Genomic DNA, 8,300 nt, shown 5'->3' with positions numbered 1-8,300 from the left:
ATATTACCAGGGGCTGGAGAGGCTATGTATCTTCAACATCTTTTATACTTTAGGGGTGGGAGTATAACTCAGTGCACTTTAAAAAATAGTTTGGCCTTATCTTCTATTTACCCCAAGATATATATGTAAGAGAGATTCATACACATATACAACAGAAAACATGTTCAAGATGTTCATAGGAGAACCATTCATAATAACAAAAACATAGAAACAACTCAAATGCCCACCAACAGAATGGCTTAATAATTGTGGTACATTCACCCAGTAGTCAAACAAATTAACTACAGCACAGCAACAGGGAATAATATTAAAGAATCTTAGCAATATAATATCTACTGAAAAAGTTAAGTTCTATTATGTTTTATATAGTACATACTTTTTATAAAGTTAAACCAAACTAAAACTATATATATGCATGTATGTATACACCTTGCTTGCTTGCAAATGTGTGTGTGTTCAAGAATACATACGGATGTGATAAAACTGTATAAAAATAAAAGTGAGGAAATAATAAACAAGGAATTCAGAATGAAAGATGTCTTGGGTGGAAGAGGCAAGGTCCCAGTGGGTAACCATCCCAGTGGGGTAAACATCTATTTTTGTAAGTTACTATGAAGGATCTAGTTTTTCTTTTGAGTGGTGTTTTCATGGATTCTTATTAAATTATTAAAAATAATCAGCTACCTAACAAAGCAATTAATTAAAAGTGAGCCATTCATGAACCAATGATGAAAGTATGTCATGAACTAAGGATTGTGATTAATCCAATTCCACAAATTTAAAGGTAAAAAACACAAAAACGTGTAAAGATCACACATAGAAATTCATTGTTAACATTTGGTATATTCTTTCCAGTGTTTTTCTATACATACTGTGGAGTATACATAAAGCAAATGTATTTCACAGGGCTGGGCTTCCCAAACCCTGCAGTTTCAGGTTTAGCCTAAAAGTACACATAAAATGTTAACCTTGCAAAGGACAGGAAATTTTCCTCAGGCTATATAGTCTCTGTTGTAAGATAAAGAATTGTAGCACAGCAAGGTTGCTAGCTGAAAGGACAGACAGGTTACTGATTGATATGTAAAGATACAGGGAAATTGCAGTAAGGAGAGAGAATGTTTGCTAAGATCAAGCTTTTGTTGGTGGAATGACTTAACTTCTTGCAAACTGCTTTATGGAATGTCACCTTGCTTGTTTTACTGAATGTTACCGGCTTCTATTGTTAAACTTGCTAAACTATACTTAGCAAAAACCTCACCTATGTGCTCTTCCTGTAACTTCCTCGTCTGGAGAATAAATGTGGGAAAAGAACCCCAATTCGGGGTTAATTTCCCAAAGGGAAGGAATGCCTCTCTCTTGAGGGTTCTGGGATAACCCCTTTTGGGGCTTCTCACTGCTCAGGAGATGGGATTTGAGTACTCTTTGGCGGCTCCATCACTCAGGGGAAAAGGGGTGACAAATCCGTGGGAGGCAAAGCAACAACATACAATACAGATAAATGTATCACTCATTATTCATATAACCAGCCCATTTTGCAGCAGTGAGTCAGTGGAATATGTCACCAAGGCATATAACGAAGTCAGACTGGGTTCTTTTTTTTTTTTTTAAAAGATGACCAGTAAGGGGATCTTAACCCTTGACTTGGTGTTGTCAGCACCACGCTCAGCCAGTGAGCGAACCGGCCATCCCTATATGGGATCCGAACCTGGGGCCTTGGTGTTATCAGCACCACACTCTCCCGAGTGAGCCACGGGCCAGCCCCAGACTGGGTTCTTAAGAGACTTTACTGACCTCGTGATATGCGATAACATCATGGGAGCCGGTAATGGGATTATTCACCTACAGCTCAAAGGAATAATATCTTAGCCATGTTTGCATAAGCTCCTTTGCCTTGCACAATATCCTCCTAGTCCAGGCCTTTCTCTTATCAACATGATAAGCAATAGGGGCCATTTTCAAGAGGGAGTAGGCAGGAACCTTGGAAGCTCATCCATTGATTCCCTGGGCCTGTGACTGGAAGCATTAGGCAGTGGTCCATCAGCATTATGAAGACCCTCAGGGCCCAGAGAATCTATGTTTTGGCCCCAAGAATGCTGCTCAGAGCCACATCCATCCCTTCCCCCAATGACCAGCATCATATATAAGACAAATATCAGGATCTCAAGGATCCCATGGAGCAAATATAGTAAAGAATGACAGTGCCACACTTTCAGGAGAAGTGTAAGTTCGTAAGTTATTTGTAAAGATCCAAATGCATGTAGAATATCAACTGAAAGCAGATAGTGATGCATAAAAGGCACTCAGTGGGTGGCCGAGAGGGTTCCAGCTGGGTCAGTCTGACTCTGAGACTTCACTCTCAACTGGGACCCAATACTGCCTCACTTACTGTGTAACTCTTCCGCTACATAACCAGAAATGAGATAACATATATTAAAAATAAATCAATGCTGAAGATGCAGGAGAGTTTTATCTAACTAGCCTATTATTACTATTATGTACTTATTATATACTTGGAGATTAACAGAGGTGAAATAGAGAAACCATATCAAATAAGTGCTCATTGTGAATGCAACCTTCAAAATATTTCCAATAATGTGCTTTTTGGTGTGTAAGTGTACATGTGAGTGAATACACATGGATATAGTACACACTGACAAACACCATATTTCATTTTTTAAAACTGGGTAATGAGAGTCAGAACAAAAATGGGTAAAACAGTCACGGAGACACCTGTGTCTTCATCCTGAGAAACTCCACAGAATATTTGTTACCGAAACCCCAAAGGTATGTTTGCTTGCCGCTCAATAGCTAATAGAGAGACAAGTGTTGGTGTAAGGAAAGGTAGCCTTTAATCAGGAAGCCAGCAGCCTGGGAACCAGTGGACTCGTGTCTCAAAGACCATCTCCGCTTTTCCCAGACTTGCCAAAGGGTTTTATGGGGACAAGTGGTAGGGAGGCTAAGCAGGGATGTGCAGGAAAATTGCAGATAAACATCAAAGAACTTCTCCGGTGGGAGCTGATTCATGGTGACCATCCTCTGTGAAGTCAAGTCAGGGATTCAGTTCCTGTTAACCTCAAAAAGATCTAGTTAGTAAGCTAGTAAAGAATAGCCACCTGGGTTAATAATTTCTTCTATAATTATTCTGTGTACAGCGTGAGCAAGAGTCATTATGCTCTAGCATCATGTGAACAAGAATCATTGTATTCTAATGTACAGCTGCAAGCCATGCAGTTCAGGTTACAAGAGTAAGAAAAAAAAAAAACTTTTTAATTTAAAAGTTTGACAACATGGAGTCACTTCTGTTCAGCCTGTTACCAGTTGAGCAGTAAAGAAATTTCATTTCTCATCCAAGATCAACAGACAATATTTTTTCCAAATTTTCTTTGTGACAGACATTGGTCAACCACAGAAGTAGGCTCATCCTGACAGCTCATTCCACAGATAGGATAACTCTGACGAAAGGCATTGCTACTTTAACACCACCAATTAGAAACCAAGAGGTAGCCACAGTTTTTAGCCAAGAATGCTGAAATGACAGCAATATTAACTGAAAACGGACTACAGCATGTTGGAAGCAAGCCACTGTGAAGAAAGATCTGATTACAAAATACAAACACAATGACCATCATGCAAGGCAACTGCTCCAGTAATTAATCTTTTCCTTCACCTTAATAAAAGGGAATATTTGGTATATGCATGCAAAAGTAATAATTGCTATTCAGAAAGAAGTTGGAAGATGAAAATTGTTGGTAGATGAAAGATCAAGACAATTACAATTGTCTAAATTTTTCTGGTGTTTATTTTTTCTCTAAAAATTGAATACAACAGAAAAATGTAGTAAATTATATAGACTGTCTTCCAAACTGCAACTATTGTTGACATTTCAGCATTTTTAACCTGGTTGTAAGTCACACACTATGCATAAAAATTTTAGCTTATCCTATAAAATTACCATATTGTATATTTATTTTGTCATATTACTACATAGGTTTGTAACTGGAATTTTTTTTTGGGGGGGACTGGTAAGGGGATCGCAACCCTTGGCTTGGTGTCACCCACACCGTGCTCAGCCAGTGAGGACACCGGCCATCCCTATATAGGATCCGCACCCAAGCGCCGCACTCTCCCGAGTGCGCCACAGGGCTGGCCCATAACTGGAATTTTTAATGAATTTTTTTCATTAATAAAGTATAGATTACATGCATGTTTCCCACTCACTCCTAATCTTTAGCTCCCTCTACAGATTCAACTTCTGATTAGTTTCTTCTATACTTTTATTTTCCTGCTATTTCTGCATAGACAAGCAGGTGTGTGTGTGTGTGTGTGTGTGTGTGTGGTGTCTCTTTCTCTCTTCCCTCAAACAGCAGCATAATAAACCTTTGCCCCTTGCTTTATTTCCCCGTTACTTAAAATGCATCTTGAAAATCATTATTATATCATCTGCTTTATTACTTTTTTAAAGTTGTGGCAAAAAACACTTAAAACGGGCCGGCCCGGTGGCGCACTGCTACAGTGCGCCGCTTGAGAGCGCGGCAGCGCTCCCGCTGAGGGTTCGGATCCCACATACAGACCGGTTCCCGCTCACTGGCTGAACGAGGTGCGGGCGCAGTACCGAGGGTTGCGATCCCGTTGCCGGTCCCGGTCCGGTACGGGCGCGACACTGAGGGTTGCGATCCGTTGCCGGACACAAAAAAAGACAAAAAAAAACCAAACAAACACTTAAAACTTACCATCATAACCATTTTTAAGCATAAAGTTCAGCAGTGTTAAGAATATTCACATTATTGTGCAAACAATCTGTAGAACTTTTTTTATCTTGCAAAACCAAAACTCTATAACCATTAAACAATAACTCCCCACTCTCCCCTCCCTCCACCCGACAACCACCATTCTGCCTTTTGTCTGTATGAATTTGACTACTCTAGGCACCTGACATAAGTGGAATCATATAGTATTTGTTCTTTTTGTGACTAGCTTATTTCACTTAGTGTCATGTCCTCAAGGCTCATCCAGGCTGAATGCTATTCCATTGTATGTACACATCACATTTGGTTTATCCAGTCACCTGTCTATGAACACACAGGCTGCTCACACCTCTTTGGCTACTGTGAATCATGCTGCTATGACTGCAGGCATACAAATATCTCCTCGTGACCCTGATTTCAATTCTTTTGGATATATACCCAGAAGTGGGATTGTTGGATAATGGTAATTCTATTTTTAATTTTTTGAGGAACTGACATATTGTTTTTCCACAGAGGCTGCACCATTTTACCTGCCCACCAACAGTGCACAAGGGTTCCAATTTCTCCACATTCTCTTCAACACTTGTTTTTATAGCAACCATTTGAATGGGCGCTTGAGGTGATTACCTCACTGTGGTTTTGATTTGCACTTCCCTAATGATTAGTGATGTTGTGCATCTTTTCATATGCTTTTTGGCTATTCTTATTGTTTTTTAAATAGCAGTATAGTATTATATGTAGAAACCATAATTTATTTAACCAATATTCTGGCTAAATAAACTTTCTCAGTTGCTCTTTAAAACAGAACTGCAATGCCTCTCCTGCTTTGCATTTTAAAAACATTTTTATTATGGAAAATTTCAAATATATGTTAAAGTAGACAATCCTATATAAAGAATACCACGTACCTATGAGGCGGTTTCAACAGGTATTAACCGTTACTTAAAATGCATCTTGAAAATCATTATTATATCATCTGCTTTATTACTTTTTTAAAGTTGTGGCAAAAAACACTTAAAACGGGCCGGCCCGGTGGCGCACTGCTACAGTGCGCCGCTTGAGAGCGCGGCAGCGCTCCCGCTGAGGGTTCGGATCCCACATACAGACCGGTTCCCGCTCACTGGCTGAACGAGGTGCGGGCGCAGTACCGAGGGTTGCGATCCCGTTGCCGGTCCCGGTCCGGTACGGGCGCGACACTGAGGGTTGCGATCCGTTGCCGGACACAAAAAAAGACAAAAAAAAACCAAACAAACACTTAAAACTTACCATCATAACCATTTTTAAGCATAAAGTTCAGCAGTGTTAAGAATATTCACATTATTGTGCAAACAATCTGTAGAACTTTTTTTATCTTGCAAAACCAAAACTCTATAACCATTAAACAATAACTCCCCACTCTCCCCTCCCTCCACCCGACAACCACCATTCTGCCTTTTGTCTGTATGAATTTGACTACTCTAGGCACCTGACATAAGTGGAATCATATAGTATTTGTTCTTTTCGTGACTAGTTTATTTCACTTAGTGTCATGTCCTCAAGGCTCATCCAGGCTGAATGCTATTCCATTGTATGTACACATCACATTTGGTTTATCCAGTCACCTGTCTATGAACACACAGGCTGCTCACACCTCTTTGGCTACTGTGAATCATGCTGCTATGACTGCAGGCATACAAATATCTCCTCGTGACCCTGATTTCAATTCTTTTGGATATATACCCAGAAGTGGGATTGTTGGATAATGGTAATTCTATTTTTAATTTTTTGAGGAACTGACATATTGTTTTTCCACAGAGGCTGCACCATTTTACCTGCCCACCAACAGTGCACAAGGGTTCCAATTTCTCCACATTCTCTTCAACACTTGTTTTTATAGCAACCATTTGAATGGGCGCTTGAGGTGATTACCTCACTGTGGTTTTGATTTGCACTTCCCTAATGATTAGTGATGTTGTGCATCTTTTCATATGCTTTTTGGCTATTCTTATTGTTTTTTAAATAGCAGTATGGTATTATATGTAGAAACCATAATTTATTTAACCAATATTCTGGCTAAATAAACTTTCTCAGTTGCTCTTTAAAACAGAACTGCAATGCCTCTCCTGCTTTGCATTTTAAAAACATTTTTATTATGGAAAATTTCAAATATATGTTAAAGTAGACAATCCTATATAAAGAATACCACGTACCTATGAGGCGGTTTCAACAGGTATTAATTTATGAGCCATCTTGTTTCACTGTCTTCCAAACAAAGCTCCTATCTACCTCCCCCACCCTTACATTTTAAAGTAAATTTCAGTCATATCATTCAGTTTATAAATTGTTCTGTAGGTTTCTGTAAAACTTTACATACTTTTGTTGTGCACATAATAATACATCTGTGAGATAGATTGCACAATGTGAATTTCCTGGGTCAAAGCAGAGAGGAACTTCATATTACGATAGCGCGCCCTGCAGACATTGTATGGATTTATACTCCATCAGCAGTAGACCAAAACACCTGTCTCCTTGTAGCCTCATCCAAACGATATATTGTCAAAGTTTTAAATTTTGCATTTAGGTGAAAAATGGTATTTTATTTTTATTTTATTTATGATATTGGATACCTTCTTGTACTTTAAAAAATCATTCGTATTTTTCTGTGGAACCCTGTTTATATCCCTTGATTACTTTTCTCAGAGTTGTTGAACATTTTTGTACTGATTCCTTTTGTAATTTTGAAATTAGACTTTTTTTTTTTATCATACAGCTTGCAAATCTTTTTTTCAGTTGTGATTTGTCACATTTGTTTGCTAGGAAGAAGTCTTAGATTCTATTTGGTTACATTTACCAATCTTTAACCATTCCAACCGTATTTTTTTCTCCCATTTTCTTCTAAATTTCCATATCCTGTTTTTTCTTTCACATTTAAATATTTGCACTGTTTAGAATTTATTTTGCTCTGAGGATGTCAAAGGAACCTAGTGTTTTTCTCCCAAGTTTTCATTCTATTATTAGAGAGTAGATATTATTACAGAAGGCGATACCCTGAAACAGCTCATTTATGCACAGGGTAAATAACCTACTTTACCTATATCAGGAGCCCCTGGCTTTTTTTTATTAGGAGTCTCACTTGGCCCTTACTGGCTGTTTAGTCTTGGCCAAGTTCAGGTTCTGGTAGGCGGAGTGGGAGAACAGACGGAGAGCAAGCGAGGAAGGAAAGGATGCAAGACAGCAATCTCTCAAAGAAAAGCTGAACTTTCCCTAACCCCCAGCTTACGAGCAAACTGAAAATCTAGTGAGCAGCGCCCCAACGTGCCGGGCAGTGCAGCGCGCAGGGACTCCGCGGCGGCCAGTCCCGACGAGACCCCCGGAGTCCCTCCCACAGTCTTCAGGACCCTCACCAGGACAGGCCCAGAGGCCGCTGCCGGAACCACGAGGTCCACCCGCCACCTCAAATCCGAAGTGTCCCCGCCGTCCTCTCCGGAGCGGCTCAAAGGCCAACCTTGCCGGAGATGAAGCCGGCAGTGTGACGCCCGCACGGCCACCCGCCGAGAACTCCGGCTGGCTTTTGCG

The sequence above is a fragment of the Galeopterus variegatus genome, unplaced genomic scaffold (genome assembly GCF_000696425.1).
Source record: "Galeopterus variegatus unplaced genomic scaffold, G_variegatus-3.0.2 Scaffold1645, whole genome shotgun sequence".
NCBI lineage: Eukaryota > Metazoa > Chordata > Mammalia > Dermoptera > Cynocephalidae > Galeopterus > Galeopterus variegatus.
This window is presented reverse-complemented; position numbering follows the sequence as displayed.